The sequence below is a fragment of the Rattus rattus genome, chromosome 8 (genome assembly GCF_011064425.1).
Source record: "Rattus rattus isolate New Zealand chromosome 8, Rrattus_CSIRO_v1, whole genome shotgun sequence".
Taxonomy (NCBI): Eukaryota; Metazoa; Chordata; class Mammalia; order Rodentia; family Muridae; genus Rattus; species Rattus rattus.
In genome coordinates, this window is record NC_046161.1 from 78,010,193 (window position 1) to 78,021,164 (window position 10,972).

At 44.6% G+C, this 10,972-nt stretch overlaps 1 long non-coding RNA gene across 1 annotated transcript; it reads left to right on the top strand.

Annotated features, from left to right (window-relative positions):
- The first annotated feature begins 4,046 nt into the window (after window positions 1–4,046).
- LOC116907754 lies at window positions 4,047–9,898 on the top strand. The gene is made up of 4 exons (XR_004388842.1): window positions 4,047–4,218; window positions 8,844–9,011; window positions 9,084–9,161; window positions 9,426–9,898. It is a non-coding gene; the product is annotated as an uncharacterized LOC116907754 (long non-coding RNA).
- The last annotated feature ends 1,074 nt before the right edge of the window (window positions 9,899–10,972 follow it).

The window sequence follows — 10,972 nt, forward strand, 5'->3', positions numbered from 1 at the left end:
CCAACAATGCCAGTCTTTATAGTTTTTATTTGAAATTCATTTTACCTTTTTTTTTTCTTTCTGACCCTGCCTCATGGTTTCTAAGATCACACCCAGGTAGGTTTGCTTGTCTGTCTGTCGTCTGTCTGTCTGCTTAAGGAGCTTACACTATAGCCCAGGCTGGCCTTGTACTTTCAGCAACCCTTGTGCCTCAGCCTTCGAAATGCTAGGGTCACAGGCACGAGCCACTATTATGGCATCTAGTTTAGTTGATCTGAGAATTTTCCAACGTGTCTACTCGCAGGGCATTTCCATCACTAGGAAAGCTCCCCCACCCCACCTTTGCCAGCAGGATTGCTGAAGCCACTCCTCCCTCCCGCCTCCGGCTTCTACTCTTGGCCCTCTGCTCTGAAGGGCATCTGAAGGGATTCATTCGACTGTCTCATTGCTTCTCCCTCGGTGCCACCGAAGTTCCAGCAGGCTAGGTCTTCTTGCTGTTTGTGGCTGTTGCTCTTGTGAGAATGCTTTTGCCCAGTAGTTGCTGGACTTGTGCCCTTGTGTTACTTCCTGTGGAGACCATCCTTGAATATCAGTTAATGCTATGGTTTTCCTTATTGTGACGTCATACTCTCCTTCCTTGCTCTGCTATTTTTATGAGATTTATTTTTCCAACATTCTCTACAAACTCTAACAGTTTGCTTACTGCTTGCCAGTTAACGCAGGACCAGCTCCCAGAATGAACACTTTTTAATCAACGTTGTTCACTGCTCTATGCCCCACGGCCTACCGTAATGTTTGGTACATAGTCGGCATTTGATTAATACTGGTTTAATGGAAGTTCTTTCTTTTGGAAGGATTATAACTTTTTAACGGAGGAGTATTCACTTCAGTAACAGAGTGCCCTTCCCTTGGCAGACCCATATGCCCCTAACACACCAGACGACGAGAGCATCTTCATGGGTATCCTTCTTCCTAGGTGGTCTCTAACATGTGTTGCAGGATATTTGATCACACTGTGAAGACCAAGATTGTGATATTTACTGGGGGGGAAAAACTATTTCTAGGTGTGATGTGACTCTACAGACACACCCTTAGTACCCACCTTTAATCCCAAACAGTGGAAATAGAGTTAGTTTGTTGAAGGAAGCGCCATATTTGAAAGTGATGTCTAATTGAGTGGCTGACAAAACGATGGATCAGAGAAAGATTTGACAGAATAGGATGTGCCCAACTCTTATAAGGAGAGAGAGGTAAAAGAGGCTACTTAAAAGAGCAGTAACAGAGAGAAAGAGAAGGTTTACCAGGATTGTTTTACAGAGACAGGTTGAAGTCAGAACAAGCTAGAGAACAAGAAGGAGTCAGAAGATTAGAAGACATTTCCAAGGTTAGTATGAGGCCAAGCAGAGCAATTCAGGGGAAACTGAGAGAACCTAGATAGAATCAGTCAGCTTGGAGACGGGTTTGAGACAGTACAGCTGAGTTCAATCAGCCAATCAGAATTCAGAAAGTACAAGAAAGGGCGAGCTTGTTCAGCAGTAAGTCGCAGAGGCTGAAAACACTCTAGGCCTAGATTAGATTGTCCGGAGGCTACAAGCCAAGACTAGGCCTAGGGTAACAGACAGAGGCAGTGAGCCTCAGAGATGACAATTGATATGGAGATTAAAAGTTACTTTTACAAATATTCTCAACTAAGTAGGCATCTTTGTGGGTACTACTTTCTCTAGATGGCCTCCAACATGCTAGACTAAGGGGGCATCTCTGTGGGTGACTCTATTTCTGGATGATCTCTAACACGGTAGACTAAGGGGGCAACTTTGTGGGTGACTCTCTTTCTGGATGATCTCTAACATGCTGGACCAAGGGGGCATTTTCGTGGGTGGTTCTATTTCTGGATGGTCTCTAACTTGCTGAACGTAGAGGGGATCGTTGTGCGTGCCTCTCTTTTAAACTCTTCTAATTTCTAGTACTGGAATCTTAGAAATGTAAGATATTCACAGACTGTTTCTGGAAATGTCCTTCACTGACAGAATGGGTGCCATGCAGGGCTTGGGGATTTTGGTTTTTTTTGTTTTTTTTTTTTCCATACAAACGTTGTATGATACATGGTCCTCAGTGAAGTATTTCTATGCTTTTTTATGTTTTTGTCCTCTCCTTGTGATTTGGGAGGGCACAACTTTGTACACTTCTTGAGGCTATAGTCCAGTGGTCCTAGAACTGACTCTGATCTTAAAGCAGATTCATTCATAGGCTTGGTGACAAGACAGAGACAACTGCCTAGCTGTGTGCCTGTAGTTCTGAGAGACTGCAAGGGGAGGTATGCAGAGGTGTCCTTCTCTACTCTGTTGCCAACAAGGGAAGGGGGTGCCCACTATTTCCTCCTCTCTCCGGTGGAGTACCCCCAAGGGTTATGTGACTGGAGTCCTCCTCCTCTGTCTTGGGCTTACCCAACTTCACAATAGGGCTGGGACGGCATCCCCTGGTGGTAAATCCGAGAGAAGCTGATGACACTGCCCATCCCAAAAGTTTGGGAGCCACTGGCTTAGTGAGTCAAGGTTCACAGTTCCCAGCCCCCGAGTGGGGGTGGGGTCGCAGTGGCAACAGCTGTCATTCTGGTTCTGAACAGGAATTTCTGGTTTGGGTGTATCGTCGATGCAGACGGATGATATGAAAACAATGCTATAGAGCTCAGCCCAGGACAAGCATGTAAGTGGGCCAGGTTAGCTTGGAGGACACTGCCAATCACCAATTGCCCAATCTGTCCCACGGTGCCTAGAGCATGCTTCTAGGCCCGCCAACCTCTGCTTTCATTGAGCCCTTCCTAGCTGGCCATTGCTGCTAAATTTTACATGACCAGGAGCGACAGAGCAAGCAGGGAGGATTCCATTTGACTGGTGATTTCACGGCAATAAAGACAGCTCTTCCTGGAATTTACCCTTTGAGTCTTGCTTACTTGGACGCGCAGATTCGAATTCTTAACCATTCCTCCGTTTTCGCACTTTTCCCACACCCATTCCAACCACCCACTAGTGGTTTGGATGATAACCCTTCTCCTAACACCACTTCATAGCTGTCTCCAGGCCACCAAGCACGATGCTACTTCTCCCAAGTGTGGCCCAGCCTTAGGATCACTGGAAACTTGCTAGGGAATGCAGACTCTCTGGCTTTACCCCTGCCTTCTGACTCTCGGATTCAGAAGGTGGGGCCCAACAATTCGAGTTCTTTTTTTTTTTTTTTTTTACAAACCCTCTGAGTAAGAACCTCTGGGCCACTGAGAGCAACCACTGGGCAGATAGAGATTCACCTGCTACGGGCATTGCTTCACAATTTGCCTCGCACATCCTGAAGGGCTCCTCCTCCTTCTCTACAGCATTAAGCTCCCATTTAATCCCAGCCCCAGATGGAATTCCACGTCCTCTGCGTCATACGGGCTCCTGTCAGTCACTCCATGTCACCCCGACCCAGAGGTTTCCATTCTTACTCATATCCTGTGCATCAATAGCAGCTATGCTTTAGTCCTGAACCCAGCCCAGAGCTTCTCCCTCCCTCTGAAGCTATTCTGGGCCTGCGTGTTCGCATGGTCTAATGCATGGCACAATACCAGCTCACTGTGTCTAATATCCACGGTCTTCCCTGTGCTTGTATCTAGTTCAGGATAAGCTTCTTGGGGTTTTGTGACAATAAATCGCTTTGCGTGGCAATGTGTAATTATTTTCTTCTATTCTGCAGCACGGGTTTCCAAAACTGACCTGTTAAGACAATCCCATAGCCTTGTGGGAAACATAGCCTCCCAAAGCCCCCACCACAGCTCTTGGCGCTGACATTGTCAATAGGCACCCAGCGTCCCCTTCATCCGGCCTGCTTGGCAAATACCATAAGTGCTCAAACTTTATTTTATTTTATTTTATTTTTGAAATGGCAACTTTCCCCTTGTTTCCTAAGCGAACAGGAAGGAGAGAGCATTGGCCAGGAGTCTTGTGAGACTGGAGGCAGCCCGAGTCCAGTAATCAGGAAGTTCGGGAGGAAAGAACCTTTGTGAGGCACACCTGAGCACCTGGTGAGTTACCTGGGGTGGCCAACCTCTGGCCCAGAGGAATTTGGGGTGGAACAACCAAGAAAGGTGAGAGGGAGCAGACGCCAGGAGGAGAAGCAGAGGTGGGGACTGAGAAGAAACCCTTTCAAGGAGGCACAAGACTTCAGTGATTGATTCTCCAAAGAGCGGTGCCTCTCAGTGCCTGGCTGGTGAGTGCCAATCCAAGGGGTAAGAAAGAGGAGGCGAGGGAGATGTCAAAGGGAAAGGGGATAAAATGCTAAACCTCTTTATTCTGTTTGAACTGAGTGATAATTTGGCATTCATAAGGCCAGAGAATTTTTTTCTTCCCAAATAATACGTTGTGGAAATCTGTCTTTGAAAACTGCACCTGTGTGTGGTGGCACATGCCTTCAATGCCAGCACTCTGGGACAGAGGCAGAGGTGGGCTGATTTCTGTGAGTTTGAGGCCACCGTGGTCCACATAATGAGTTTCAGGGCAGCTAGGGCTGCAGAGTGAGACCCTGTCTTGAGTGGGGAGCAGAATCATGTTATTTGGGCTAAGGTATACACTTTTCTAGGTAAGTTTAGCCCAGACAGTTTAATAAACAATTGGTAATTTCTGTTTTCTATTGGAGTTGATTCTGTGATTTTCCCATGCCATCCTTCACTTTCAGGTCCTTCTAACCCTTTAAAAAACATAAGTAAAATATGAACAAAGAAGGGGAAGGGTTGGAGGGATAAATAACCCATAAAAAAAGATGGCTAAACAGAGAAGGAATTTTTGTGAGAAACATATAAGAAATGTTCAACTCAAGTTAATAATTTTCTTGTTTTTTGTTTTTTGTTTTTTGTTTTTTTTAATTTTGAGACAGGGTTTATTTGTGCAACATATTTGGCTATCCTGAATTTTATTCTGTAAACCCAGTCTGGCCTTGAACTCAAAGATCTGCCAGCCTCTGCCTCCCAAGTGCTGCGGTTAAAGGCGTTCATCACCACTGCCTGTTAAAAATTTAATTTTTGTTTAAGTTTTATGGATCTTTATTAGTGTACAAAGAAAAGAAAAAAAAAAACCACCCAATTTAATCCCCAAAATTTCAGAAGTGAGACCCAGTCCTGAAAAAGTGTCGATAACCGAGATGAATAGAAAGAATGACATAAAAGTCACTATCACCAGAGCTGAATGGACTGAGCATGGAGACCTCTGTGTTCTTCACGGCTTGACTTACACACTCAGACCCTAACCTGAAGATTTGACGGTTCTCACTGCATGGCGAAGGCTTCGACTCTGGAGTTACTCAGATCACTAGGAACCCTGCCTCTGTTACACGTGCATTGCACAGTTTTGTTAATGATTAACATCTATTACTAATACTTAGGGAGTTTATATAATAATGCGTCCCTTCCTCTAGACCCTGGCTTCCTCACCTACAGGGGTAGAGACGATGACATCTCATATGGCTGCTCCGAAGATGGACTGCAGCGATGTCTGAAAAGCACACAGTGCCAGGCGTTCGCCAAGTGTCCTACGAGGATGGAGGCTTTATTATAATAACACAATTTATTATTTATTTATTTATTTATTTATTTATTTATTTATTTATTACTGTGTCTGTCGGGTATGGAAGTCAGAGGATAACTCGTGGGAATTGGCTTTCTCCGTCCACCATGTGGGTTCTTGTGATCCAACTCAAGTCATCAGGCAAGCACTTTTACCTGCTGAGCCGCCTCGCCAACTCTGCCCGGCACCTTTCAAGACAGAGGCCATAGCATAAGGGCAACATCTGAGACAGCCACCTGAGTTACGGTCTCGGATGTACGTTCGCTACTTGCGCTCCCTTCAAACACTCACTTACCTGCTTAGCTCCTCAGTTATGGACCCTGCTCTAGTCCTGGTACCTAACTCATGAGGTCACTATAGAGAATGAACAAAATTATAAAGGAAAGGTATTTAATTCAGTGTAAGGCATTGAAAGTCTACCCCACACATATTGGTTATTGCTATAGATTTCTTCCTATGCAAATTGGTCTGGAGATTTTCTGACTTTGTAGACCCTTCCCTGTGAGCCTGGAGAGGCTCCTTCCCATGCATGTGTGCCTGGGTGCACAATTAGTAGTAGTAGTAGTAAGTTAGTAGTAGTAGTAGTAGTAGTAGTGCTCCTACCTGGTGGCCTACACCTGCTGGTCCATTGTCATCAATCCCTACCTTGATTTTTCCTTTTCTTCTGATGTGAATGTGAGATCAGGGATCAAACCTGGCACCTCTAACACAGAGCCTTACCTTACACCTTCCCTTCCCTGTTTCCTGTGTTCTTCTCTTTGTCTAATACTCAGCAAATAACCAGTTAACCACGAAAGAAATGGTTAAAGAAAGGGCACAAGGGTTGGGGAGCTTTAGCTCAGTGGTAGGCGCTTGCCTGCAAGTGCAAGGCCCTGGGTTCGGTCCCCAGCTCAGGAAAAAAAAAAAAAAAAAGGGCACAAGAATGCTGACAATATATTTGATTTTACTACTACTACTACTACTACTACTACTACTACTACTACTACTAGTACTATACAGTGTACTAGTAGTAGTAGTAGTAGTAGTAATTATTGATACAAGGTTTTACTATATAGACCCAGCTGGCTTGCAATTCACTATGTAGACCAGACTGGGCCCAAACTCAAAGATCTGCTGCCTCTGCCTCCAGAGTGCTGGAACTAAAGACGTGTACCACCATGCCTGGCTAGACCAATTTTGAGAATAAAAAGAGGAAGAAAAATAAAGCAAACAAAAAAAATCAGAAAACTATGGAGCATCAAAAAATGAATTAATGATGGAGACAAAGTAGAAACTTTACTAAAACAAATTATCTTGAAATTACCTCTGTTTTCCTGAAATTGACATGAAAGAAACATGGGCTGGAGAGATGGCTCAGCGGTTAAGAGCACTGACTGTTCTTCTAGAGGTCCTGAGTTCAAATCCCAGCAAGCACAAGGTGGCTCACAACCATCTGTAATGGGATCAGATGCCCTCTTCTGGTGTCTGAAGACAGCTACAGTGTACTTATATATATAAAATAAATAAATCTTGGAAAAAAAGAAATGAAAGAGCATGACATCTATCTGCTGGCTGAGAGATGAGATCTTTTACCCCTTCCCCCATTTATTGATTTTTCCTCCCTCCCTTTGTTCAGCATACGGTCTCTCTGTGTCTCCCAGATTAGCCTCAAAGTCACTATGTAGCCCAGACTGACCTCAAACTTGCAATTCCCCTGCTTCAGTCTCCTGAGTTGGGTTTTATGGGCTTGTACTAGCATGCCCAGCCCTCTTCCTTTCTTCCTTCTAAATTTTCTACAGAGAACTCCAGAAATTCGCATTGTAGTTGACTTACCTACTGATCTGTTCTCATGGCTACTAGTGTTTTGGATGGCTCTGCTGGCCCAGTCGCTTGCCAGAGCATGTCCCCTGGGTGTCTCTAAGTGTTCTACAGGAAGCCCTGGTTGCCTTCCCAGCAGCACTCCCTCTTCTGCCCACGGGTAGAGCTCTGCTTCTGCAGTGGCTCTAACTCCCCCCTGCACTGAGGAAGTAGTAGTAGGTTTGTCCTCGTTGCCGGGATCCCAATGTGGTGGTCTCATTTCCTGCCAGGTTTTTAGTTGAAGACATACATCTTTTGTTGTTTTGGGGATAGGCTTCCGATTATGTATCAGAGGCTAGAGTGGCAGCCACAGGCAGCTCATAGGTACTCATCTTAATTCTGGCAAGTGAAACATGAACAGAGTCCTTAGGGACACAAGAAAAAACATCCTTGCTCTTAAAGGTAAGAGCTGGGAAGAGGTGCCCCGCAGTGTGCTGCCTGTGCTTGCGTTTGGACTCGACAGAGTCAAGTAGAGCAGCATTTCCTTCACCCATGAAGTAACCTGGGCATAGGAAGATGGAGGATGTTCTCTAGCAGGAGGTTGGCCAGGCTGGAAGCCATTTGCCCTGGGGGTCCTTGGTATATGAGAAAATACCTCTAAGAGCAAAACTTATTTAAGCCAAGCCAACTAGGACGTTATCTGCCATGTGCTGTTGGAAGAGCTCTTGGTTACATGGAATTCTTGTTTTCCATGGGAAAGTCATTGCCTCTGGAGGTCTCAAAGCTTCAAGTTCGACCCCTCTGTCAAAGCCTGAGACTGGGGTGACCTACCACCTCCTTTATGACTGAGTTTAGCCTTTTTCTGCGCCCTCTTTCTCCTCCACCATTCATTTCCCTCTTCTTATTCCTTTTCTCTTCCTTCTCCTGAGCCTCCATGTCTTTTGCCTTCTCTTTCTCCTTCCTGTCATTCCCTATCTCCTCCCTCCCCTCCCCTCCTTTAAATGCAGGAACCTTCGATGTGACGTTCTAGTGTTCTTGTTCTGAGTTCACTGAAAACTATAGGCACCTGAATGCGTCTTCAATGGTTCAGGAGTCACAGTGAGAACAGCAGTCTGTGATTTTTGTGGCAGGTGTATGTTTTAAAGGGAGGAAGAGCTTGACTCCCATCTCAAGTTTTACTTGAAAGAACTGTCACAAATGACAAGCTTCCTGCCAACTGGCTTTGTGTGTGTGTTTGTGAATTATATGGTTGGTGGTAGCTTTTAGCTCTGGTTTGAGGGTTAAAGGAGGTATAAGCAGGACACCATTGTGTATAATGCCTGACCAGGTATGTAGGTCTACAATCTACATATAACTGGGAATATTCTAAGATGTCTATCTAAGTCTCACTGCTCCCTTGTTTATTTTAATACACACAAATGAGCTCATTACCCCAGAACATGTGATTCTGCTGATTAAGATTGTTCAATTCTCCAACATTGTTCCTTCTACCTACATCAGAACTTGGATCGGGTGACAAAGAAGGAGGTATATCTGAGGCTTCCAAGACTGGGCCAAGTGGAATTAGGTGAGAGACAACTTGATGAGAAAACCACATTGCCCATTGAGAGAGATACAGCATGGACACTGTGAATGACAGCTATTAACCAAAGCAAGGACCAAGGAATGGTAAGGACCACCTGTGTTCTAATCCTGACACCATCATGTCATATTCAACTGACCTTAGTTTCCTCTCTCTAGATCACATTTCAAATACCATGCTCTATGGGAGAGGAGGGGTGGAATCGAGGAGAGGCAACGAAGATGCGAAGACAAGAGGTTTGCTTCTCAGTCTACACATAGGCTTGCATGCATTCAGATAGCCAGAGTAAAGTGATGGGAAGGGTTGGTCTCTAGTTTTGAGTTTGACTCCACATTAACCTTAAATCAAGGACCAGTGCCTCACAGGACTCTTAACTTGCTCAAACCCAATGCTATTGAAATCTGTGCAAAGGGACACTCAAGCTTCTTTTGCAATCTCGGCTAAGTAGGATTTGTTGATATTTTGATTGCACTCATCCCCTATGTATTTTTACATGGCAGGTGTCTGTGGATGAGAAGACTGTGTTTCTAAGGTCAGAAGCCGTGATATGGACACGATGCCCCGAGAGCAGTTGTGGCCAGGTGAGGAAACGGAAGAACGCACAAGTAGGTCATGAGTCCCCCAAGCAGAAGCGGAGGAGGTTTTGCAGCTGACTCATGGTGCTGGTTACAGGGGAAGGGGTGGCCATTGCAATATTAAATCATGGTATATGAGCGCACTGTATAGATGAGCCAAGGACATGATGTCCAGGCAGTATTTAAGAAATTAATGCCATATGTCAGTCATAGATCTTGCCAATCTTTTATCTGCCTTTCTTTCCACTACTAGCCTTAGATAGAAGAGAAATAAAAAGGAAACTGAGTATTTCTACAGTTCAGCCTACACTCCTGCCCATCTTATACATACATCATTCTTTCTTCTATTATCTTCCTTTTTTTGTTGTTGTTTTTGACAGGCTTTTGCTATGTACTCCGGGCTGCACTCGAACCTGTGGCAATCCTCTTGGGATTTACAGCAGTGTGCCAGCAAATTCAGGTTTCCTCCCTAATTAAGGTTGTTTGTTTCAATTTTAAGTCCCTCTTATCTGTCTTTGTCTCTTCTCTTCTCTTCTCTCCCCTCCCCGCCCTCCTGTCTTTGTTACCTAGGATGGTTTTGACTTTCTGAACTCAGGTTGATCCTCCTGCATCAGCGTTCCCAGTAGCTAGGATTGCAGGCTTAGGCCACTGTGCTCAGCTTCTTTTCCATATCTTCCTTCCTTTTTCCTCCTTCTTTCCACTCTTAGATTATAGAGACCACAATTAACTATTTAAATACAGTATCAATCCATTTCTCATTTCAATTGCATCTTCATAATAGTAATTACAATGGTCTAGCTTGACTAATGGATTTTATGTGTTTATGAAGAAACACATTCAAGGATATTTAAAGCAATGCATTTCTGGGTATGGACTTCAAGACAACTTAGGAGTATGCATGAGAAAGATGGGGAAGAGGCTATGGGGTTCTTGGGGGCTACCATCAATGTGCTGACCTGTACAGACTGACCACCCAACAAGGATCCTTTGAAGCACATGAGTCAGTAAGGGCATGAAATAAACACGCTGGGGAAGTTTAAGGTTTACAAGGAGGTAAGCTAATGATAAAATGACTCATCTCAAGTATTAAAGTGAATATGCGTTTTAGGGGAAAGTAAATGTGCTAAAGGAAGGGGGAAAGAACAAAGGGACAGAAAGCTAATGTGTTTGCAAGTATCAGCAACGATGATACCCCATAAATGCAATGGTCATGGCTCTCTGTCCTTGAGGTCCTGACAAGCAGATACATAGGTAGCAGAAGCAGGGGCTTGTTCAAGTATTTGTGAATGGCCTGGTGTGAGTGAAGTGTTATTTCCATAGGAACATGGGCTCTCAATGTTTCCTAAACAGGACTATTTGTGAATGTGGCCGTGCTCATTCATGCTGGAGGGCTGACCGCTGAGACTCAAGGAGTGGCCATCATTCAGAAGGACATCAAATACTTCAAAGGCATTTTTTTTAAAAGCATTCTT